A 26,751-nucleotide genomic window follows, 5' to 3' on the forward strand; every position below is an offset into this window, starting at 1 on the left:
CTCCACGGTTTTGCTTTTTCCAGAATATCATAAAGTTGGAATCCTACAGTATGCAGGCTTTTCCGATTGGCTTCTTTCACTTAGTAATATGCACTTAAGTTTCCTCCATGACTTTTCGTGGCTTTATAACTCATTTCGTTTTAATACTGGATAGCAGTTCATTGTCGATATACCACAGTTTATTTATCCATTTACTTACTAAAAGATGTCTCAGCCACTTTCAAGTTTTGGCAATTATGAATAACCTGCTATGAACATCTGTATGCAGGTTTTTGTGCGGACATAAGTTTTCAACTCGTGGTAAATGAGTTGAGTTTTCAACTCTTTGGATAAAAACCAGGGAGTCAATTGCTGAATTATATAATGAGAGAATATTCAGTTTTGTAGGAAACTGCCAAACTGTCTCCCAAAGCAGCTGTACCATTTTGTATCCCCTCCAGCCACGTATGAGAGTTCCTGTTGCTTCACAATGTCACCAGCATTTGGTATTTCCAGTGTTTGGATTTTGGCCATTCAGTAGGTATGTAGTGGAATCCCACTGCAGTTTTAATTTGCATTTCCCTAATGACATATGATGTGGAGTATTTTTCTAAATAATTTAAAATAGATTTTTATTGATTCAGAGGGAGAGGAAGGGAGAGGAATAGAGAGATAGAAACATCAATGAAAGAGAAATTGTACGGCCGAAACCGGTTTGGCTCAATGGATAGAGCGTCGGCCTGCGGACTGAGAGGTCCCAGGTTCGATTCCGGTCAAGGGCATGTACCTCGGTTGCGGGCACATCCCCGGTGGGAGATGTGCCGGAGGCAGCTGGTCGATGTTTCTCTCTCATCGATGTGTCTAACTCTCTGTCTCTCTCCCTTCCTCTCTGTAAAAAATCAATAAAATATATTTAAAAAAAAAAGAAAGAGAAATTGTACGGTTGCCTCTTGCATGCCCCCTACTGGGGACCGAGCCCACAACCCCAGCATGTGCCCTGACTACGAATCAAACCGGGGACTTCTTGGTTCATGGGTCAATGCTCAATCACTCAGCCACACTACTTGGGCTGGAGTATTTTTTTTTATATGCTTATTTGCTATCTGTATATCTTCTTGGGTGAGGTATCTTTTCTGATTTTTTGCCATTTATTATGATTGATTGATTTTTTTAATCATTGAGTTTTAAGAGTTTATTGCATATTTTAGATAATATTTCTTTAACAGATATGCCTTTTGCAAATATTTTCTCACAGTCTATGGCTTGTCTTCTCATTCTCTTGAACATATTGGGTATTCTTAAAATAGGCAAATACTAGTATAAAAATACTAAGGTGAACTCTTGCCATTTCATTAGTTGTTCCAAACTTCTAGAGTCCTATTCCTTTAAAAAAATATGTCCTTTAGAGTTTCATGTTCATAACAAAAAGTATCATGTCTAGCTTATTTTTTAAAACACCCACCAACCTTGTGGACATGTGTGTGATTGTATTTTGTTGATGCTGCTAATAATATATACAAACATGGAACTGGATTGGCCAACAGTCTCCAGAACAGATTTGAATACCCAAATCAGTGTTAGAATCCTAAGAATGCTGGTTGCTCTTCTTCAAGCAATGCATTACTGGGGAAGTGTTGGCATGCACCTGGGCCTTTCCTGGACCTTCAGACTGGACAATAAAGACATCTAATCTGTTACACCCTCGTTTTGGACTATTATTATCTCCCTTGTATCATGGGATGTGAAAGATACCCTATAGTTATTGAATATCTCCCCACGCCCCCCCCCCCTCTTTTTTACAGTGTAGCCTGTCAATCATCGCAAGTATGGGCAGGGCCTCAATTCCAACTCTCTACCCCAAATGGGCCCAATGTCTTCTCTCTTGTACTGCTGGGCATTAAAACTGCCACTTCCATTCTTCTTTCTTCTGATCCAATTCAAACCTCATCACCTTCTGGGTGACTGTGAGAGCCTTGAAACTGATCTCATCAGTTGGAGCCCAAGCCCCTTCTCTTCAACCAGGCCAACTCCTAATTGTACTTTAGGTCTTAGCCCAAACATAGATGCCTTAGAGAAGACCTATTTTTAAATATATGTTTTTATTGATTTCAGAGAGGAAGGGAGAGGGAGAGAGAGAAGTAGAAACATCCATGATGAGAGAATTATTGATCAGCTGCCTCCTGCACATTCTCATGTGCCCTGACCAGGAATAGAACTGTGATCTCCTGGCTCATAGGTCGATGCTCAACCAATGAGCCATGCCGGCTGAGCGTTATAGAAGACCTTTGATAATCCCTAAGACTAAAATATTTTCCTCTTGTTCATGATCATGTACTTCTCCTTTGTGCCCCTTGTCAATGTCACTATTAAATAACTAGTGTGTGTGCGTGCGTGTGTGTGTGTGTATGTGTGTGTGTGTGTGTTTTCTTCCTCATGTGTACTCTGTGAGCCCTGGGCCGATGTCTATATCATTTAATATTGTGCTGTAATATCTTCTGAGGAGTAACATGAGCTCATGGACTGATGGACAAATTTCTCAGGAAAGCCGTTGTGCCTTTTATTTTTGACACAAGATGGGACATATTCTACATCATGGGCACTTGGTTTCAGATATCATGTTTGAGATGCTTAAATAAATGCTCGGACTTCACTGGCCATCATTTTGGCATGACTTGCATTTCAAAAGCGATGGACTCCAGGTCTGAGCTCCTCTGCGCAGAGCCTTTCAACCGCCAGGATGCTTTATGCGCCACTGTGAACTCCAGAAAACCTCTCTCAGCTGTAAAACTCAGTGAAATCGGTGTGACGCTGCCCTTGTATTTTAATCAAGATGAACTTGAAAGGTGAACATTATAAGTGGGAGAAATTATTTATAATTTGGTAATAAAAGTTTATGTCCAACACTCCAAATTTCATACATCTGCGATGTGCTGGCCCTGAGATATAAAACAATTGGAGTTGCCTTTACATTTGGCCTTATATGAAAGGTCATAAATTAGAGTGATAGCATTCGTCCTCTTTCCTAGCTCACAAAATTTCCATATTAACTTCTTCACCTCAAACATAAATGGTTACCCAGCTGCAAAGAAAAGAGTTGCGTTGGCCTTTATGAATTATGGTTTACGTTGGAAATCTGCGGAACACGGCCTGCTGTTCGTCTTGCACTGGAGCTAATTCTGCCGCAGTGAAACTAATTAAAACTGTATGGCCAGTTCAAGTCAAGACAGCACAATATACAAAACTCAGGCATACTTTAGATGCCAGCAAATGACATGTGGTTCTTTTAACTCTTAAAAATGCATTTCTACATCTTTCAAGGGTTTTCTCTGCTAGAATACCTGCTACCACATTTATATAAAATAAATTCAATTTTCAAAATGTTCCTAATGTGGTTTTAACGGATAATGTGAAAATTTTGATTTTTTTTAAACTACAAAAACCCCACAATCCGTTTCTATTATGACATAGCATAACTAAATTCATTCCAAAATATTAATGAATTGGACCAGTGCTTTAAACATTTCCAAAAAATGTTTACAGCAAAGAAAAAAGAAAACAACAAAACATAACAGATGTCCTTGATTTTCTAGGGTGGCTTATCAAATCCATATGCTGTGTGTGTGTGTGTGTGTGTGTGTGTGTGTGTGTGTGTGAGGGATCCTTTTGCAAGCACTGTAGTGCAGTTAAAATGAAGCATATTATACACCAGCAGGGTCAGTCTCAAGAACAACTGCAGAACTTAGGCCTTCTAGGCCCTGGATTCTAGGGTGAATGCAAAAATGTAATACCAAATGCTACTTCTCTGTAACTTTTAGCATCAGAAGCGTTTTTGTTTTTGTTTTTTTCCGAATTCTGGATTAATAAACATAATGTAGCTGAAAATCACCAATATGTTAGCATAAGCTCGTTCATCTCAATTTTGCTTTTCTTAAGTAGTTAGCTATTTTTCTCTCTAATATCAGGAGAGATGGATGTCTCTGCAGTCATCGAAGTCGTTGCAGTAAGAAGCACATCTGTTGTTACCTAAAACTCCTAGGAGCAAAGGCTGTAGTTGTCTCTGCTGTAACAAAGTCTGCACCAATGTCTGGACAAACTTCTAGAAGGTCACCACACAGAGAGGGTGATCAGCTGTCTCAAAACACAACACTGGCCCGGCCAGAGCGGCTCAGTGGTTGAGCATCAACCTATGAGCCAGGAGGTCGTGGTTCAATTCCTGATCAGGCCACATGCCCGGGCTGTGGGCTCGATCCCCAGTGCGGGGCATGCAGGGGGCAGCCCATCAATGATTCTCTCTCATTATTGATGTTTCAATCTCTCTCTTCCTCTCCCTTTCACTCTGAAATCAATACAAATACATTAAACAAAACAAACAAACAAAAAACACTGTCCTCTTTTCATATCTGTCCTAAAAAGAATTGGGGGAACTGACAGTCATCTCCATAAATTCTAACTAGAAAAAAGAATAATACCCTTTTACCTTGAGAGTGTTCTCCACCAACTCAATGAGAAGAATCCTAACTGCCTCTATTAGAAAGAGAATCGAGGCCTTCTGATTTATGCTGAAGAACTGAGGCAAACAGGTTGCAGAGGACACAAAATGTGGGGAGGACAGATACAACCTCCACCGAAGTCAAGAGCCAGGGCGGATGTTGCCATTTCTAGATTGACTCTAATCACACTCCAGGGAGGAGGTGGGGGAGGGGACTGAGTTGTAGGTGTAGGCATTCGCTAGATTAAGGTCCATCCTAACATTATGTCCAAGTGACAAGTTGTTCCCTTTTTAATAAAGTCTTGTGAATTTGTTCAGTGCCTGACAAAGAAAAGGTGCTCCTAAATATCAAAGGATGAATAAACGGCCAGGTGGATGCATCCTCAGCTGGTCCCAGGATCACAGCCCCTGGGTATCATAGCTTGAATAAATGTTAAATAAAATATGAAAGAAAACAAAGTTCCTAGATGTGGGTTCTAAATCAGAATCTCAGCACTTCTTGAACCTTTCCCCCCCAACACTAATCACACAACTAATTAATAAACATAGCTTCACTGATGATTATTAAGTGCCTGGGCCTGCTGTCCCAATCGGATTTTTGCCTCCGTTCCTATTCAGGAGCAGCAAAGATCTCAGAACCTTCATTGAAGCTTACTTTTCACTCTCCTCTCTACACAGAGAACACACCAACCAGTTCAGTGCATAAGTTACCCCCTATTACACATGAAGGAAAACTAGGGTCTTATGGATCCCAACTCCCCCCCCCCCCCAATAATTTATTCTGAGCTAAATTCAATAGTACACTTATAAAATTCAAAACCAAGAGAAAAAGAGATTCTGGTGGAACTTTAGTCATACAGAAAATTGATTGCTTTTAAAATGTAAAGGAATATGACTTTTGTATTCTTGGGGTAAATACTAGTGTCTGTGTTTTAAAAAGTAATATGTTATTTGTTTCCACTAGCTGGAGCAGAGGGAGCCTTGGCTAAGTGCTGTGCATGGCCCTGTCCATCTTTGAAGTTTCTTCATTCCTAAACCACTGGCAACTTTCCATTGGCCCAGGAGTACACTCAGCTCACTTGGTGGTAATACTTGACAAAGTGTGAGGCCATGGACTTCACAGAGTGCTATATTAGAGAGAGGGACACTTTTTTGTCGGGGAAGAGCTACTGAACAAAACTGAGGCAGGGCTCATTTTCCTCCTTTGAACACATGCAAGACCAGTGCCGATACTAAAGCTGAATACGTTCATCCGAGGGCTTTGCTGGATGGGACGTTATGACTGTGGCAATCATGAGGTATACCACCATAGCTCACCCATCCCTCAGCCTGAGGGGGCCATGGCAAGTCAGATACAGTGGCACAGAACAAGAAAACCCACTGGAAGACACACTAGAAGCAAGGTGTCTATAGAGAAGGGGTGTGAGGAAGGGATACGCCTGGCCTCCTGGTAGAGGAAAGTAAGTTCTGGGATGGTGCCATCAGCCTCCCATGTGGATAGTCAATACTGGCCAATAAGGATGCTATTTGAAGGAGATGGGTGTCTTTTATGTCATCCCAAAGTTTCCTTGTCAAGGAGCTCCTCTTCCTAGTCTCATAAATCATCTTCTGACATCACATGAATTCTCACCATGGTGGCCCCAGCTAGTGCAACCTGGACTCTGGCCTCTGCACTTCTGCCCTCTCACTGTTCCCCAAGATAATTCATGTGCTCTCAGCCTCTTTTCCAGTTTTTTAACTTAATGTCATCATGACAAAGACCTTATAAACACGTTTCCCATAAGGTAATAATAGCAGATTCAATATGTGATGCTGCCCATGCACATTTTAATATGGTAGAGTTCCTTAGCAGCTTAAAGGGGTAAATCTCTTCTTATGATATGCTGGCATCCGGGCCAGGTGTGCATGTATTTGTAGGTGTGATGGCTTTCCCAGACAAGCAGGAGAAATGTCCACTTGCCTACTGACTAGCCTTCCTATTGTATAGGGCCAAGAGTGGACTACATGAGTAAGACCCTTTAAACTCTCCACATGTATGAATGAAACAGGCAGTCAAACAATTTCTACTAACAAGAAAAAGCTTAAATCCAACACAAAACACAAAGGCGACTTCATTTATCAATTACAGGTGAATTGTGGGTTAAGCATTCTTTTGCCACTTTTCAGAATGAACAACTAAAAAGGAAGGGCTAATCGCTGACAATGTCTAATGATTTACTACAAGAGCAAGTGTGAAGTGCATGCATTAGTAAACTGTCCTCCAGCCGGCTTTCCTATCTGAGCTATGCCAGCCCACTTTTTAAGCCTGAATTTTAAAAACTTAAAAAAACAAGAGGGAGCTATCTTTTCAAAATTGGCTTATATCATCTTCAGTTAAGAAAAACGTATATTTATTTTTTAAAGTAATGTCATTTCCAGAAGCCTACCTCTTTCCCTTTGACAGTCCAACAGAATGCTTATCTTCATATTTTCATAATGAAAACTCCCCCTGCTCAGGCTGCTCTGGCAGATTTACAACCTTTGAGCAGGAGAGCTGACAGGCATTTTAATATGAAAGGAGATATGATGTCTTTAATGTACAGTGATGTCACTCCTAACAAGGGGAAGCAGCTTTCCGCAGTGCAATCACCATAACAAGGCCAACCCGGCTGCTGCAGGCGAGACCTTCTAACCTCGAGAAAGGTCACAGATAAGGCAGAAAAGCAGGGCCTCTCCCGACTCAGGTGGCAGGGCACGGAGTGAGGTCACAGTCACAAGCCTATGATGGGGGTGCATCAGCCACAGGAAGTTGAAGCCAGGAACTGTCCAGACAGAGCCGACCTTGAGAAGGGAAAAGGTCAACTCTGAGACTGAAAGGGTAATGAAAACCCTCCAGGGACTGTTCAAATGGAAGCTGGATTGCCTGTTGGCCATCTTTCTCCTCTTTCTCCTCCCATGCATAGGCCTCAGAACTTTAAAGTGATATTGACAGCCATGTGGTCATTAGCAGGGTGTGTGATTATTGTGCCCAGAGAAATGACCATTAGCAAATGCTGGAAATTTGTGGCCTTTTATTTGCAAATGAGGCCTTAAAGGTTTAGCATTTTGTGTGGAAAATACTGCTTTAAATTCTCTGAGGCTGATATTCACATGTCCTTGTCCTAAGCCCCCTAACTAATACTGTAAGGATCTTCATCAGATAATCTGATAACTGCTACATCACTAAATCCCATGTACCTGGGAAAGGCTTTTCCCTTATGAGCCCCAAAGCTCCTTCCATGACACCAGAGAATGAGGCATGGTTCCCAAGGAAAATTCTAATATTAAATAACTGCGTAGGCTCTCACTATCCAAATAAACTTTCATTTGTTGAGCAACATTTCTGGAGGTACGAGGGTTAACTTAAGAATTTAGAAGATTTTGCTAGCTCAGAGGATAGCCAAGCATTGAAAATTTGCCAGCACAATTAAATGTACTTCACTTTAATTAAACATAGGTACATTCAACCATTACACACTCAAAATTAAGTATCCAAGATTTATCATGTCAAGGAGCCAAACAGCAAAGGCAAGGGTCAGAATTGACCAATATCAGAAAGGACTCTAATATTTTTTAATCTGTTATTGTTTAATTGACTTTACTGCATGATTATAAGCTAGGGCAGGCAGCCCTGGGTTGTGTTCTACCTCTGCCACTAATAAGTGATATGATTTGCAAAAGTTACCTCATTTCTTGAGGCCTTGGTTTTATTGTATGTGAAATGGAAATAATCATTTTATACATCTCACATAACTTCTGTAAGAATTAACTGAATCAATGAAAACCATTTATCACGATGTCTAAAGCATGGTTAAATATTCTGTAATTGTTACCTAACACTACTATAGTTACTATTGAAAACAGATAAATATACATATTAGTCATTTGTCTTGTATTAAAAATCTCATTTGTAATACTTCAGATTATATAAAATTACCTGATGGTTACAGTTTGTAAAGGAATTTTTTTTTTCCTGGTTGCTCAGAGGATCATACTTCAAGCTCTAAAAGATTACAAGTGGGACCATGGGCTAGTCATCCTTGCCTGATGAATTTGACATAAAAGTGGGTACAAAGCTGTGCTCAATTCTTAATGGCTACTACTACTCTTCATGTCTGCCCTCCCACACCCCATGCTACTCTAACCCAATGCTCTCAAACTTTGATGTGCATAGGAAAATAGGGGAGTGAATTATCAGTGCTGATATTCTGGTTTGGCAGATTGAGAAAAGAGCCCAGGCATGTGCAATTTAATAGGAAGTCCCATAGATTCTGATGCATGGAATACACTGATTCCATGGAGATCCTAATAGTCTCCTGGAGAATTAAGCTTTCCCTCTCACTTGTCAAGGATGAGAAGAGGGACCTTTAGAGGGACATGTAGTTTCTATATTCTTTCTTGGTTAAGACTTGGATTGCCCTCTGCTTAGGAGGGGCCTTCAGATCCAAGGATTCCAATGGGCCAGGCGAGGGCCAAGCAAAAAGCAAAAGGGCAGATTTCTTAGGCTCTTTCCTCTGTTCTGAGGGAAAGAGAGGAAGGATTTCTGGATGTTTCACTGATATAGGAGAGGAATTAAGGACACAGTTGAAATCTTGGTACAACACTTAACACTGTGTCTGTGGCTGCAGCATTTTTTGTTGTCTCTTAGGTTCTGAATGTGACGATAGATTTCAGATTCAGGGGAGGTGTGGGAACCAAAGGGTATGCTTGGAACATAGGTGGGAAGGTCACATTGTACTATAGGAGCTCTTAAACTTAGATCAAGTCTTACTCTGGCTCAGCACACGAGTTCATGGCCCACACACCAAACCTTTGATGCTTTACTAGCTCCATTTTCTGTTTTTCATCATCTGCATATATTTTTAAAACTCACAACAAGAATTTTATAATACTGTGAGGCATGCCAGGCAGCCTCATTACTAAAATATTGAATCAAAACTTTTATTAAACTCTATTAACATACTACTATTATTTATAAATGACGAGCAACAGAAAGCGCTGACCTCTGGTTTCCAGCTTGGCTTTATGGAACTTGGAAGTCATCACACCTATCTACAAAACAAGAGAGAGCTAAGCAAACTAAAAAACAAGTGTTCTTAGATCCATCAGAGCATTGAGGTCACAGGGCAAACCTCTACCCCAAAAGTTGGAAAGGCAGACAGGTGGCTATAGAGAACCAGAACCTACCAGAGCGGAAACCACTTTGGGAACCAGCGCTGGGGCTGGAAAACCTACCTTGGATGCTCAGCCAGGGGCCTCAGTCCAGGAGGCCTCCACACTTTTGTGAGTTTTACCACCAGGAGGCCTACAGGTTCCCCCAGTAAAATGGGAGAAAGAGCCCCTTGTGTTCCCGGGCAGAGGGCAGGCAAAAGTAGCCATTTTGAAAAATGTGAGAGGTCTCTGTTCTTAAGAAGGCCTGCTCTCAAGGAAACTACTTTACAAAAGCCTAACCAACATGGGTTCTACCCAGTGGAGTGGGAACACCCAACTGCAGCCACCTCTAGGCTTCCTGTCTCATCTAAGAGGGAGAGAAAACACTGAGAAGCACTTGTGCAGGTCACTGCCCAGGGGCCTGGGCTCACTAACATACGAAGACCTAATCATAGGATTATAGAAGGCTTCTCTCTCCCCCCATCTTACCAACATATCCTGTGTAATACATATCCTGTAGGGCTCCTTATGATAACAGAAGATTATAACGGAAATAACTGCACATTTCAGACTTCATTTAAGAAGAAGTCTCTAGGGAACCCAACAAAAACAGAGTTTAGAAAAAGAAAGAATGAAGACCACCAGAGAAAACGTTAACTTCCGACACCTATAGCTACAACAAAAGTAAATATATCTTAACTCCTAGCCAGATAAACATAAAACTTTATATTCAAAGCCTATTTACTTCAGTTCTTTTTATTCAGTACATCTTGTCCTCCTTTCAATAAAAATTTACACTCAGATATGACAGGTCCACATTCAGCTACGGCAGAGTCATTGGAATGATCTGACCAAGACTTTAAAACAAATATGATTAACATGCTAAGGGATTTATTGGCAAGAGTAGACATCATTGAAGAACAGATGGATAATGTAAGCCGGCCGATAGGAATTCTAAGAAAGAATCAAAAGTTAATGATGTACATTAAAAACACTGTAACAGATATGAAAAATGCCTCTCATATGCTTAGCGATAGACTGAACACAGCCATGGAAAGAGTCAGTGAGCTTGAAACTTCTAAATGCTCATTGAAACTTTTAAAACGGAAATACAGTCCATCGGCAGGAGAAGGGGCCTAGGAAATACGAGATGGTGCATTACCGAGGTGCCAGAGCTTCATAAGAAAACACAGCCATTTGTTTGAACATTTAATGTCTCCAAATAGAATGTTTGGAAAAACCACTTTAGAATAGACTGAGAAGAAGAAAGAAGAATTTACCTGCTGGTTCCTCACCCCCTGCTACTCTTATCTTTCACTGTTAAAGTTTGCCACATGAGTTAGCAACCCCTATACTTCTAGCCCCCCCTTTCCTCCTAGGCAGCTGCTGGGGAAGCCATGCTCCATGATCTACTGCATGATACTGCCTTTGAGTCCAGAAATAGGTGGGAGGACCCAGAGCCTCCAGGCCTGGGCGGTAGCTCTTGTAGTAGTAGGCATGGTGAGTCATTCCAGAACCAGCTCTTAACCTGGGGAAGTTAGGATAACTAGTGGTGTCAAAAATTGGTGCTGGTTAACCTTAGGTGACAGACCCAATGGGCACAGCTCTCCACTGAGAGCAGGTGGGGTCAAGCGAATCTGGGGAGATGCATAAACTGGGTCTAGTACACATTCTAAGCTTTGTCATTCAGTCCAGCTTTCATGCGTAATAAAGCAGATTTTTTATATTCATCTGAGCCAGCGGTTCTCAACCTGTGGGCCACCAACCTGTGGGTCTCGACCCCTTTTGGGGTTGAACGACCCTTTCACAGGGGTCACCTAAGATCAGCAGAAAACACATATATAATTACATATTGTTTTTGTGATTAATCACTATGCTTTAATTATGCTCAATTTGTAACAATGAAAATACATCCTGCATATCAGATATTTACATTACGATTCATAACAGTAGCAAAATTACAGTTATGAAGTAGCAAGGAAGATAATTTTATGGTTGGGGGTCACCACAACATGAGGAACTGTATTAAAGGGTCGCGGCATTAGGAAGGTTGAGAACCATAAGCTCTCTCGGGGTTGATTTTTAGAAGCACCTGTGCCCCTCCCAATTGGTTCCGAGCTAGGAAGGGGTAAATGGCTATTTCCGTTGCCTTTCCAGATCTCCTACCCATGTGTCTCCACCTCTCTGGAAGCTGCCCTCAGGCACTGTGTCTATAGGTTCCCCAGTTGTCTAGCTTCCAGTTGTTTAACCAATGGGATGAACCAAGCGATCTGAGGATGCAGTGAGAGCGAGGTTGTCAGTGTCAGCTGTGTCCTGTGTCCCTTTAACGAAGAGTACAGCTTCTATCAAGCAAACTTCTCCCACAGCAAGTCTCTAGTGGCTCCTCCCCTTGTCCCAGCTGGTCTCAGAGCTCCCCTCTGGTGCTAGCCCTTGGAAACTGCCCCACCCTGTACAGATTTCCTGTAACACAGCTGATACTTTTGAAAAAGTGTCCTTTCTTAAAACTCCCTTTCTTTACAACTTGTGCCTTCTCTTTCCTGTTAGCACCCTAAGTAGTACACATGGGGACAGGAATATAATTATCAGCACAGAAATAAGGCCTAATAGTTGTTAGTAAATTACTAGCAAATACTCTTTGACACAAATAAAAATAAAAGTTTTATTATTGGCTCACTGTATGCCTATCAGTAGAGAAATGAAGGACTTCATTTATTAATCAGTACGAGGTTCATCAGGCGAGCCACTGGGGCTCAGCTGAACAATTGCTGGGATGAAGCGAAGTGCCAGCGTGTTCTCAGGGGAAATAGACAGAACTCTCATTTCCTACCATCTGCCAGGGAAGAACTGGAAGGAAAGAGGTAATGAAAACAGCTAATTTACTCTTTTTGGGAAATTAGGCAAGTCCCAACATTGATTTTATGAAGGCAGAAGGAACATTACTGAGTGGCAAATATCCATGAATACTTTTATCTGAATATAATTCAACCAACTGTAACTCTAGGGCTGTGCAGTTTCCAATACAGCAGCTACTAGCTGTGTGTGGCTATTTAAACTTGAATTCATTAAGATCCAATAACATTTACAATTCAGCTCCTCAGTCACACTAGCCACTTTGTAAATGCTCGATAGTCACCCGGGGCTGATGGCTACAGTATGGGACCGCACAGAGACAGCACTTGTCCATCATTGCAGAACGTTCGATTGGCCAGCACCACTCCTAGGAATGAACTCCAGATTTCTCTATGTTGCATTGTTTTTTCAAACTACCATGTTTACTGGACATTTGGGGCACTAAATTATCTGATACCAGAGGACTGTATCAAGTGTAAGCGTATGATGTTATATGGAGAAGTGAAAGAGATCTGTATTGTGACCCTTTAGAGGAGAAAAGACTTTATGACATTGCAGAACATTTTAAAGTGTGCATTTTAAAATTTGTTAAATTTATTTTAAAAATAACAAAATGAGGAGATATTCACCCTAATTGAATAAATATGTATGCTTTTTTCCTCTAAGATATTAGCATTATAGCAACTTCATTTGTTTTAAAATCAATTCTGGGTTGAAGATAAAATCTTAAAAGCCATGCATAATATATTCAGAATGACTTTTGTTTTAGCATATTTGAAAGGGAAAGTACTTTTTAAGATAATAATAAAAATCATGAAAACAAATTAAGACCTACAACCTACTACTCCAGGTAAGGCCAAGAAAAACTAACATGTTAGGTACTTAAACTTGAAATCTATTTGAAAACAATGGGAAAGTTAATCATCAAGCTCTCCAGCCATAATGAGAATAACTGATGAAAGAAAAAGAGGTGGGGGAGGGGATCCATGCAAAACTGATAAACTACCTAGGATATTAGAATTGATTGGTATATGAGTAGATCCAAATAAATAGCCAGCTTAGCATAGATAAGAGGCCTTTAAATTACTTTTTATGCATCTCAATATGCATCTTTCATATATATTGAGATTAAATTAGTTTGCAATTTTTACTTTTAAATTCTCAAACAGAGGAGCCAGGGTTTCTTAGAAGGGCTGTCATCATGGTTGGGTTGCACTTACTACCTTCTCCTGGAAAATATGCTAAAAACCAGGCCACAGGGGTGGGCACCGAAAGTACACTATTGACTCTTTTAAATGGACGTGTTGTTTCTCTGGAAGAAAAAAAAAAAGACTGAGGGGCCCGGGAAAGAAGAATCAGCGAACATCTGCAGTCAGTTGCTTTGAAGTAAAGGCGACCACCCTGATAATATGGGTGGGCCCCCTTCTACCAGCTGATGGCCTTCAGAGCAAAGTCTGAGGTTTCCCGAAGAAGGAATTCTGCTCAGACTGTAACAGAGTTTCCAGCCTGTGGCCTGTCCTAGAAATTTCAGACGTGCCAGCCCCCACCATCCTGTGAGCCAGTTCCTTAAAATAAATCTCTCTTTCTCTCTCTCACCCTGACTGACACAGAAGCTAAGTCAGGAGAATATTTCAAAGAGGCCAAACCAGCGCCATCTACCCGTCTGACGCCCCAGAGGGGTCAAGTACGGTGCAAAAGAAACACTAGCAAGTCAGATGGACATTTTAACTCTTCCTATACTGTTAACTTTCTTCTGAGAAGGCTTTCCATCTTCGGGAAGTATTTCAAGCCGATATTAGACCTCCATACTTGGATTATTGTTCTTGGGCTTGCAAAATGAAACCTTGTGCTCTCAGGTATGACCTCCTCGCAGACTTCATTTTTCTTTGCAGTTCTGATGGTTCCTAGTACTGAATGAACCCAGTGGGGTCAAGGAATTTTAGCACAGTCCTCTTTGACTCCATCTTCCCGTTCATCACCTGTAACTAACGAGATATAAAGCACTGTCATTTCCTCCTCCTTGCTCAGATCTGCCCTGTTTTTTTTGTGTGTTTTCTCACCGTTCCCATTGCTGCCACTATTGCCCGGCCTTCACTTCACCTCTAGTCTCAGGAGCTTTGAGGTTAAGCAGGACCTCAGGATTGGTAGCCGCAGTGCGTGAACACGAGGGATTGAGGAACCTCCTGGGGAAGAATGGCTCTGAGGGCGGAGCTAGGTGCACAGTGTGGACCAGGGTCAAGCCCTCAGGCTCAGAGGGAGGAAGTTCTTAGGACAGTTTGGTGTCCCTCTGCCCCGACATCCCACTCCAATGTCACACTTGTGCCTCAGTCTTCTGGAGAGAGGAACAACTGACAGGGCCTTCCCCACAACCTTTCACAACCCTTTTGAGACTCTGGAAATCCGAAGGAGACGTCAGCTTTGGGAAGATGCAGCCGAGTATGTATGAGGGGGTTAAAGGATGCTGCCCACTTTATTCCAGAAAATGGAAGCTTGGCTTCTATGGACTTCAGGCAGTGGTGTGCTGATAATTTTTCTCCAGCAGCTCTCTGGAAAGAAAGAAATAAAGCCCAGATTTGTAGAACTTGCTGATTCTCATGGTGTGAATGTTCCCACCATGCCGATTCCAAGCTACCAATGTGGTGTCATCAGCGCAGCACGGGGAGGAGACAGACAGAAGCTCTTTTCCACTCATATGTTATTGAAACTAACGAGAGGTTCCCTTCCTCATCCCACTCCTACAGTCTACCTTCCATTCTGCTAGCCTTTTAGTTCATTTGAGGCCTTTACCCATGAGCTGGAGGGGGAACTTCTTGGGAAAGGGCAACTCTATGGTACTTTTCTATATCATTTCTCTCTTCTCAGAGCCACCTTTCCTAGGTCCTGGCTGTCTGTGACCAGGCTTTTCCGGTGACATGTCAGGGCAGTTCTTTCTCAACTTTGGGGAGGAAGGAGGGCCCTTCCATGCTTCGTAACACCTCCCCCCACACCCCCATTTGTATCTCTTGCTTGTACAAGAGAACTTTTCACTTTAAATGAAGAATCCCGGATCCCCAGAATCCCATCATGCTCACCTCTTTCCTAATAAGTAAAAACATAGAGTGAACGCAGTGTACGGTGACTAAAGATTTCCCCGGCGACAGTTCCCTGGAGTGAAACACGAGGTCCTACTTGGGCCACACCGCCCACCAGGAAGGGTCTTCGTGGACATGCTGCATCTCTGCCTCAGTCCCTGTCTGAGCCAGGCGGGGACTGGCACCTTGCCTTGTTGGAATTGGCTCTGCACCTTGTTTAAGTGGGCACCCCGCCATACTAATTGATGGGTATGAGTGCAGACATGCTAGAGAACCAGTATGCACATCAGATCTGGGGAGGAGAAGGATTTCAGCCCAGAAATAGCAAAACAGTGCTGAGTTCCTGTGCCAAGGACAGAGGGAAGATGGTATCAATGTCATTGCTGTAGCTCAGAGTTGGACTTATTTTTAAATGCCCCAAATAGCTTACAAAAAGAAAAAAAAGGAAGGTACGGGCCTGAGCAGGAGTAAGAAAGGGCAAGGTTATTGACTTTCAAAAGCAATAGCTATGTCTGCCAACTGTGGTACAAGAAGGTTTTTCATCTAAGAAGTTCCTTAGTTGGAGTAACTTTCTAATCAAGCCTTTGGGCAGATATAGACATTAGAGTCACTCTGGGGTGGAGTCCCCAAGTTAATCGTAGTGGGGCTGCTGAGGGTGGGTGTGAATTAGCACTCCCTCCCTGGGGAGTGATCTTCCTGCTTGTCCTTGACCTCCAGCCACCCGGTGGGACCCGCCAGCTCTGCAGCAAATAGTCCAGCCGGCCATCCATCCAGAGCATAGCCATCAACTTGTCAATCATCTTGTCAATTGCATATTTGGTGCAATACAGTCCCTCCATTGGAAGGATAGCTCAGAAACAACCCAATCTGAGTGCAGAAAAGAGAGACTTGACAATGTTAGAACAAGAAAGGCATTGAGAGGCTCTGCATGTACGTTAGCACAGGCTACTCCTTGTTTTCCTCTGTGGCTGGCAATGACCTTCTTCAACCTGGGGATAAAAAGCTCAAGAGAATATTAAGTGAAGGACTCAAAGACTGAATAACAGAGATACTATGTCACCAAGACATAGGACCTAGGAAGTGACAACTATACAGATCACTGATGAAGATGGAATTTATACCTCAATATATGTCTGTCTCAGGATAATATACAAAGTTAAATTAAAGAAGTTTTGGTTGAACTTGAAGAAAGGAGCTGTCTGAAGACTTTAAAAACTCACCCTGAACTGCTGCATCCCTATGTGAGTTGACTGACCACGTACCAGAATATGGGCCACCAATTCAGCCTCTGTCAGCTTTTGAACTCACTCACTTTATTAGCAATTGAATCTCTGTGCTGAGTAGGAAGAGAAGAAGCCATTGCTCCGAGCCTATTTTTACATCATCCCTCCCTTTCTGACTGTAAAAGTACTTCATGTTTTTCTAATATTTAAGTCATAAAGTCAAGATGAAAAATTATATAGTGGTTAAAATAAATATGATCATGTTTAACTCGTGTTTAGTTTCTCTCTGCCCTTTTATTTTGTATAGCATTTTTAAAATGTGAACCCAAAAGAAGCAAAATCGGGATAGGGTAGTGGGAACAACACCAAAAGTTTCTTAGTCTCAGCAAAATTAAAATGATTGGGAATAGGTTAGTTTGCTTTTACCAAAAGGCCCCAATCATTCACTTGAAACCAATGGGAAGCATTGAATTCTGAAGGAAAAGCCAAAAGAAAACCCTTTGTGTTGTCCTTGGGGATGATGGGCCCGCTTTTACTGAAAAGGAGGTGAAATCATTTGAGTTTAATGACTCTACTCCTAATGTCTTCTAATGTTGGATGTAGTCTAAGCTTATTGCATAGAAACTTGTGTCCATAATTCCCAGTAGTGCCATTAGAATGACTTATGCGTGTGCATATTTCTTTAGCTTGGCTTCAAATCCCATACCCTGTGATCAGTCCAACCAGCTCTCTACACCGAGGGTCACAGAGGCCCCCTCACACACAGCACTGCTCACAAGGAGCCTAGAGAAGTTCCAGGTCGGTGCGAGTGACTCGTGAAGTTTTCAAGCATTTTCTCTTCGTGACTAATTAAAGGTCAGAGGAGGGATGTGGGCCATTTTCCTCCTGTGATTTGTTAATTTAATAACCTTTAAGATTCCAACTCCACAATTGCGTCTGACATTCCAAATGCTGCTCCGAAACAGTGGAGTGCCCCGCTTTTCCTAGTATGGTTTCTACTTCTGAGACAGGGGTGGTACGTGATTGATGACTCATTCCGTCTTGAGTGTTTTCCTTCCCAATTCTGGCTTCTCAGACACTCAGCAACCAGTTCTGCGCAGAGTCAGAAATGATTTCTTTCCCCCAAAGGCCCCCTTCTTCATAAGGGCGGCCTCAGTTCTCAGCGGCCAGCACCGTGTTCCAGGCTCACCCCGGGGTTCACAGTGTCCGTTACCTGCAGTTTCAGTCACGCGCTTCCTGAACCTGTCTTGGCTCAGTCGCAGCCCAGGCCAGCAGCTGTGGGGTCTGTGGAGCCTCGTAACCATACACCACCTGGAATACTTAGAGTGAGTCTTCGGCTCCCGAGACCCACTGAGTGGCCCTCTCCCTGTATTTGTTTCCTATGCCGGCCGTGACCAAGAGCCACCAACTAGGTAGGACAACGTGAATCTATTGTCTCGCCCTTCTGTGAGCTAGAAGTCCACAGTCAGGGTGTCAGTGGGGCCATGCTCCCTCTGACACCTGCAGGGGAAGAGTCTAGCCTTGCTTCCTCCAGCTCCGATAGCCCCAGATGCTGCTTGGCTTGTGGCAGCACCACTCCCATCTTCACTTGGAATTCTCCCGTGTCTCATCACGTATGTGTGTGTTCATGTCCAAATTTCTATTTTCATAAGGACACCAGTCAGATTGGATTAGGGCTCACCCTGATGATCTCATTGGAACTTATTGCATCTGCAAAGACCCCATTTTACCAAAGAAGGTCACACTCTGAGGTCCCAGGTATTAAGACTTCAATGCATCTTTCTGGGGAGACACAATTCACCCATAACACTCCCTCTCAATCTTTCACCCAGTTCATCTGCTTTCATTCTACAAATGTGTTTAATTGAGTACCTACTATGAGCCTCACACTGGGGAGGCACAAGCGAGAGATGTGGAGAAGACCCCATAAAAGTTGCATTTTAATAGTCAAGGCAGACAACAAACAAAGAAAATGGGGCATGAGATAAAATCTGAGTAAAATAAACAGGGTCTCTGATTGGGAATGACAGAGGCTGCTTTAGAAAAGGAGTGACTGAAGCATGCGGCTAGCCCTACCTCTCCTTCTGTTTTAGTTTTTATTACTTCCTATACGATACCGCAGAAGTTTGCCTTTATAACTTCATTTGAACGGCCTTTACATTACAATCCAGGGCCCTAACTAATATGAGTCTATTGTTCCATTTTACAGATGAGGAAACTGAGCCTCGGAGAAATTAAATAAGTTGTATGTGGTCACATGGCCAGTAAGTGGTAGAGCCAAGATTTAGATCTCGGTCTAGGAGACTTAAAAAAAATCCCACTACACACGCTATGGACTTCTTATAGCTGTTAGATCCAGCTATGTGCTATTTCCATGAAACATGCTTAAAGGAAACTGTCACTGGTTGGACAGAAAAAAATAGGCAAATGTTTTTAAAAAGTAAGTAAAACTATATCAGCCAAATGTAAACTAAATGGCATGTAAAAGGTTTGTCAAAATATAGATTTTAATGCAGAAATCATTAGTGTAATGTGAGATAGTATATATTGATTTTCAAAATACAATACACAAAGAAGATAAAAGAGCCAACAACTATTTTATACCAAAAAACCCCAGTGATTAAAATATATATAAAACCCAAAAAGTTAGAAATACAAGGAACATTGTCAAAACCGCAATCCTAATAAGAGAGCCATACCTCTCAAAACCTGGCAGGTCAAGTAGTCAAAATCTATAGCATTCTAGAGAATTTGAATCACAATCAACTAATAAGCAAGCCAACACACAAAAACTATGAAACATTTAAATTTTTATTATGTATCAGGCCATGAAGAAAATCTCAATAAACTGTAAATATTATACACAAACACATTCCCTGGTCATTATGCAAGAAAACTAGATGTTGAGAACAAAATATATCTAAAATAAATCTAACTATATGGGATGGGGAAAAACTATGTTAGACATTCTTTTAAAAAAAATAAGAAAGGAAACTATTCAGAATGAGGTACATCTACAAGTGTGGCTAAATATATCTCCAAACTAAATTAAAATAGCACAGGTTATAAAACATTTAAATTTTCATGTATTTAAAAAGGTCTTCATATGTATCTGATATTAAATACATAAATAACTTTTCTGTAAGAATATACAAAGAACTGTTGACATTGGCTATCTTAAGAGAAAGGGAATAGGGTTCAAAGGCAGGAAGGGAAACATGGTACAGAATTTAAATCACACACAATTAACAAGCTATCCAATATACAAAATTACACATTCTTTCCAAATCCCTAGTGAGTATTTTTAAAAGTTTATTATATGGCAGGCAATGAAGAAAAAATTAATAAATTCCAAATACTATATACAGACCACGTTCATTAAATGAACATAACGTAACAAAGACCAGCAAAGATTGCACATAAAAGAAAACTACAGACCACATTCACTTATCAATCTTAATAAAAATATACTAAATAAAATATTAGTAAACAGAATTCTGCAGCATACTGAAATAATAATACACCAGGACTAAATGGGGTTTGTTTCAAGAACATAAGAAAATGTCAATATTTAGAAACTTTAGCATAATTTCCCATATTATTGCATCTCAGGAGAAAATCCATAGGATTATTTCCATAGATGCTCAAAAACATTTGATAAAATTCAAATACATTCTAAGACCAAATTTTTATTTATTTATTTGGTTATTTATTTTTTAAAATATATTTTATTGATTTTTTACAGAGAGGAAGGGAGAGGGATAGAGAGTTAGAAACATTGATGAGAGAGAAACATCAATCAGCTGCCTCCTGCACACCCCCTACTGGGGATATGCCTGAAACCAAGGTACGTGCTCTTGACTGGAATCGAACCTGGGACCCTTCAGTCTGCAGGCCGACGCTCTATCCACTGAGCCAAACCGGTTAGAGCTTTAAGACCAAATTTTTAACAAAACAAGGCTAGATAGGTAATTCTTCAACATGATAATTTTTTATATATCTATAGATATAGATGTTTTTCTCCAAAAACAAGGACTAGAGTCAATTATTTTAACTGAACCAGGACCTCTAAGGCTTACCAAGTGGCTAGGAGGCCCTGATGTAAGTTTCCCTTGGTGGCCCCCAACAATTATAAACAAATTGCTCCAGGACTGCAATTTTTGCTTGGAAGCCAGGCATTAACTTGCCTCCCTCCCAAAACTATGGTGACTTGCACTTTGGGGGTGGGTATCACAGACACCTTCAAGTGTTTAAGGAAACACCATGGGTAGATATCATATAGCCTTCAGAAGGCTGTGGAGCCCTCTCCAAAATAAGGTATTATTCATTACTTGGGGTTGCTTCCCAGATAGATATCACATTATTTATGCACACTTGGCAGGCAATTATCACTATGCTAAGAGATAGGAGTGATCCAATTAGAAAAGGTAGTAAAAATGTGTCCTTTACTTTAGCTCAAGTGAGCAGTGATACCACCCAGGCCCTGGAAGGCATTTTGCTTAGCCTCAGCTCACTGGCAAGGCTTGTTCTGAGTGATAGAATCATCCTAGGCTTCCTCCTATGGGTCGAGGAGAAATCTGCACGATCGCTGGTACATGCTGCTGTACCTGGAGTAATGCCATGGCCAAGTAGAAAGGTCAGTGCTGAAACTTCAGGAGGAAGCACCTGGCTTTCTAAGGCAGACCCTGGTGGTTTATCAGATTTGTGAAGCTGGTTGGCCCGGAACTCTGGAGGGCATGGCTGAAGTCAACACTGTAGGTTGCCCTCGTCCTGCCACTTGGGATCCTGTTCACTGGGGCCTTAATTGTATCAAAGGAGCCTCACAAATCCTCCCTGAGACAGGTTCTGTGGGTTTGGTCCCAGCCTCCGACAGTCAGATAACTCAGAATAGCCAATGGGGTGGCATGCTGAGGGGAAGATTCTTTAGAAGTCAAGCTAGCATAAAACAAGGGGTGGAAATTACTGAGAGGCAATTCTCTACTGATCTGTTGCATTCCTGCCTGTCTTGAAGACAGGTACCAACTACCCTGAATTTCAGACTATCTTTTCAAGGATGTTTGTATAGCGAACAGTCTGAAGGTAAAGATGTGTCTACTTCCAGTGAAAAGGGTAGTTTTGCTTACAGCCTTAGGCAATAATGTTTCCCACTGGAGAAAAGATGAGGCATACTTACTGCTTAGTCTAAAAGATTCAAGTTCCCAAAGCTCAGAGTTCCCATCTTGTAATGTGATGCATGGGTTGCATCTACCTGGGTCCATCTGCATCACTCCCATTGGGCTTGGGAGCAAGGATAATGGACACAAATTTGCTGATGCTCATGGTCATTGCTGTGCTGAGAGTAATCAAGCTCTTTGTCTCTGATCTGGAGTCTCATGTCCTCTGCTGGCTCCATAAAACCATGCCAGGCCAACTCGTTAGTTTGCAAGTAGAGTAACATCTCAAGCTCTTCATTCTTCTTGACAATAATAGAAGACAAAGACTGATTTATCTATCCCAGCTTACAGAAAAAAAATTTTTAATGAAAATTCTATGGCTTCTTATCTAAATGAGACCTCACCTTATCTTGATATCCCTAAGACCCAGAGGAATTGTCAAAACCTCCCCCAAGTTCCCTCCAAATAGGATAACTGAACCCACATAGTCCAATCTATACTATTCCATTCCACAATTTCTAAGGCTTTTTAAGATTCTACCATTGATCCCACTCGAAGAAAGTCTTTCTTTATCTATACTAATAACAGGGTAATATGCTAATTAGACTAGGTTGACTGGCCATCTTCTGGACTTCCAACTTCCTTCCGGACAAAGCCATAGTGGTGGGGTCTGAGGCAGAGGTAGTTAGGGGTGATAAGGCTGGCAGGGGAGAGCAGTTAGGGGCAAGATCAGGCTGGCAGGGGAGGGCAGTTGGGGGCATTAGGCAGGCAGGCAGTTGAGTGGCTAGGAGCCAGTGGTCCTAGATTGCGAGAGGGATGATCAGGCCTAAATCAGCAGCCGTAAATCCCCTGAAGGGTCCCAGATTGGAGAGGGTGCAGGCCAGGCTGAGAGACAACCCCCCCCCCCTGCACAAATTTTGTGCACCGAGCCTCTAGTCTAATATATAAAACTTCCCTCCAGGGATATCAAGCCATCTTGCAAAAGCATAATACTGGATTCTTCATTTTTCTTCTGGGGATTTCAATAGTCTTGAGTCCCTGGAAATAAAATTCTCACATCATTCACCCATTTATTCATTCACCAAATATCTGTAACACTTGGTGTACCCAGCACATAGTAAGTGCTCAATAACTATTTAACAAAGGAGTAAATCCCAGTCTAGTTAGGAGAACTGTCAATCAAATCAATACTCAAATATTACATAATTACAAACTGTCTCTGCTTCATCAGTCCCTCCACTGACCCCAAGCAGGTTCCCCATCTCAGCAGTTTTCAACCAAGCCCATGCTCACTGTGAAGGGACAGCCTCCACTCTATACTAATTTGCATACTCTAAGCCCAACTACTCACGCAACCTTCACTGATTATTGCCACTATAATCAATGATTCTCATCAATATCTCATCTCTCAAGTGACTTCAAAGAAACAAGAGTCACATTAAACTTTATGATACAACAAAACTTTTAAAGATGACAGAAATAACAGAACTAGAAAAATAGAACACCAGCTCCTTACAGGGTCATTTGTGAGCCCAGCAAATTCCTGTATTAGTTGATCCGGCACTTTTCCTGAACAAAGTAATAGAAAGTTAGCCAGCCACAAAGAAATGTCTGGTGGCCAGTGGTAGACTTCATAGATAGCAGTAAATACTGCTACCTTTCATCATATTAAAATAGTTGCTCTTTTCTCACAAAACTGTTGATTGGCATGGAAAAATGGTACTTACCAACCACTCTATAACAAAGCATAGGAATGTCTATATTTTAAACATCCTCCTTCATCATTCAGATCAGAAGAGGGGAGTGACTTTGAGAGGAGGAAATATGTGACTGACACTGAGTGTAGTATACACTCATCTCATGTTCAGGCTTTGGTATGGGGCAGGGTAACGCACCAATTCTGGCCAACGCCAGCCAAATTTGCTGTCAATAATGAGATAACTCCACGACAGGGTAAGAATTGCTGTCTACCACAGAAAACAGCTTCTTGTTAGTGACATTACTTTGCTGTTCTGTGACCTCCTTCCAGGGGTGATGAATAATATGACAGGCCTTTTGTGAGCTTGTCCAATAAAATTTACAGTTCCTTGCAGTGAAATGAAAGTGGGTGTTGAAGCTGTGTTGAGTGCATAGGCTACTATTTTCTTAGATAATACCTTGAATTGATCTGATTATGATGCTATTTTGATTTGAAAAAATAAATGATTGCATTTTGGATATATAATTTCTAAGTCTGAAGTATTTTGCATTTCATCCAGTTTTACTCTCTCTGAATTACAAATTCAACACTAAATACAGTAACTCATGATTGTTTGAGAACCTCTTATCTGGGGAGTTTATATTTTAAATTCCATAGGACTTTAGTTTTCAAAATTGCAAACAAAACAAGTGCTAATGTGAGTGGTGACTGAAAGAAGGGTCCATTCACATTAATACGAAATGACATCAACAAGAGCATGACAGGTAAGGAGAGTTGGTGGGTGTAATGGGAGATATCAGCGAATCACATTTGTGATCGTAAAGGCGACCCGTAAAGCCCCCTTGGCTCCGGCCATCTCACCAGACGCCAGTAGTTGGGTTTCGGCCATGTAGTGAATGAGCTCCCCTGAGATCCATGCTGGGACAAAAGCCGCCAAGGGAATAAGCGGGTTGCTTTTAGGACAAGCCACTCCACGGAGGGAGGATGGCTTCCCATGGAGCCTCTGGCCCTCTCCCCGGGGTCTTTCCCCTTTCTGTAGAGCACTTAGCCTTCTGTCCTCATCACCCCTGGGACATATGGTCCTCACTTTCCGCAACCATAGACACAGGCAGAGCACCACCCGAAAAGGCAGAGGGAATGACCAAGTGGCATTCTTCTCAGGTGAGTGGAGTTAAGAGCCTGGGCCTCGGCAGGCTCCTCTTCCTTCCAAAGCGCGCTAAGGAAATGAATGGCAAGTTATGTTCCTTTTCCTTCCACCTTTGGCCCAGTGAAGACTGAAATCTTCCAACAGGCTGTGGTAAGAAAACAGTTAAAGATGTAATTTAGAAAACCTCTAAAGGCCAAATTTATAATGTAGAAATTTCTGATAATTAAATTCTGGCAACAAGTAGGTTGACTCAGGCTGCTTTTCCTTCTGGTTCTGCTTTTTAATTGTAGTTTTTGTTTCTATGTTTGCGTATGAGTTTAGGGTTTCTTTTCATTCCATACCCCTCAATTCCACCAGTAGACCATCACCAACACAGAAATGTTACCTGTTAATAATAACAGTTGCCATTTATTGGTCATCTACCACATCCAGGCACTTTATATAAGAATCCTATGCCGGGTGAAGTCAGAATGGCCCCAGTGAGGTTGGGACGGCCCCGGTGAGGTTGAAACAGCCCTGGTGAGGCCAAAACGGCCCCGGTGAGGTTGGGACGGCTCCAGTGAGGTTGGGACAGATAATGGGGACCAGTATGGACTGATGAACAGGGGTAGATGCAGAGGCAGAGCAGCATTGAACAGACTGTCAAACTACAGTGGGAAGCCTGGGGAGGGTTTGAGCTGGGGTGGGGGGGGCGCGTTAAGAGATCAACCGAAGGACTTATATGCATGCATATAAGAATAACCAATGGACACAAGACACTAGGGGGTAGGGGCCGGGGGAATGTCAAGGGGGGTAAAAAAGGAGACATATGTAATACTCTTTGTAATACTTCAAGAAATAAAAATTGCCGAAACCGGTTTGGCTCAGTGGATAGAGCGTCGGCCTGCGGACTGAAAGGTCCCGGGTTCGATACCGGTCAAGGGCATGTACCTGGGTTGCGGGCATATCCCCAGTTGGAGATGTGCAGGAGGCAGCTGATCGATGTTTCTCTCTCATCGATGTTTCTAACTCTCTATCTCTCTCCCTTCTTCTCTGTAAAAAATCAATAAAATATAAAAAAAAAGAAATAAAAATTATTTTTTAAAAAAGAATCCTATAATGTAACTAATAATAATAATAACATAAAAATAATATCATACATAACTTTGGGGAATGTTTCCTACATGCCAAGCTTCATTCTCATTTAATTCTCACAACTATCCTAAGAGGCAGGGACTATTATCACCATTTTAGAGATAAGTAAATCCTATTAATTTCACGTAGCAGGTGAGTAAATGATGCTCAGAGAGGTAAATCAGACCGTTATGAAGTAGCAGAGACAGGATTTAAACCAGGGTCTCCGATTTTTAAAATCCATTTTTTAAGAACAGTGTTCCACTCCACCTAAGAGTGAATACACCACCTCACAACCAGAGAACTCCTCCTCTTTCCAAAGAGTCTGCAAGGTAGAGATCTAACATGACTAAGACCACTGTTGGGTTGGGGTAGCCCCATCCAGGATCAAGTTCTTAGCCTCACTCCCCTCCTAGAGAATTCCAACTAGTCTTTTCTCTCTCATTTTGGGTGGTCCTTTCTCTTCCATTTCCTGGCAAAATTCCTGACTTATTAGGACGGTTCACGATATTATCACAACATTCTGGCAGCAATGTCACCGAGGCGGAAGGGGGAAGAAAGGCTGTCCCTCGACTCCTGGAGATGTGGGGGCTCTGGGACCATACGTGGCACCTCCCTTCCCTGATCGCAGAGTCAGGGGTAAACTAGCCCTGTGATGAAGACAACAGCCTGTGGTCAGACCGCCCTGCCTTCTGGTGGCTTCCCATGCCGGAGCCAGGTAACCTTTGTCCAGCCACCGATTGTGCCTTGGGTTCTTCATTTGTAAAACGAGAACAGGGCCTTCTTGTAAGTTGCAATGCGCATTAGAAGTAGCATTTGGAGAGCACCCAAGGCATAGGGGGCCTGTGATAAATGGGA

The sequence above is a fragment of the Myotis nattereri genome (genome assembly GCF_964212035.1).
Source record: "Myotis nattereri genome assembly, chromosome: 5".
Lineage (NCBI taxonomy): Eukaryota > Metazoa > Chordata > Mammalia > Chiroptera > Vespertilionidae > Myotis > Myotis nattereri.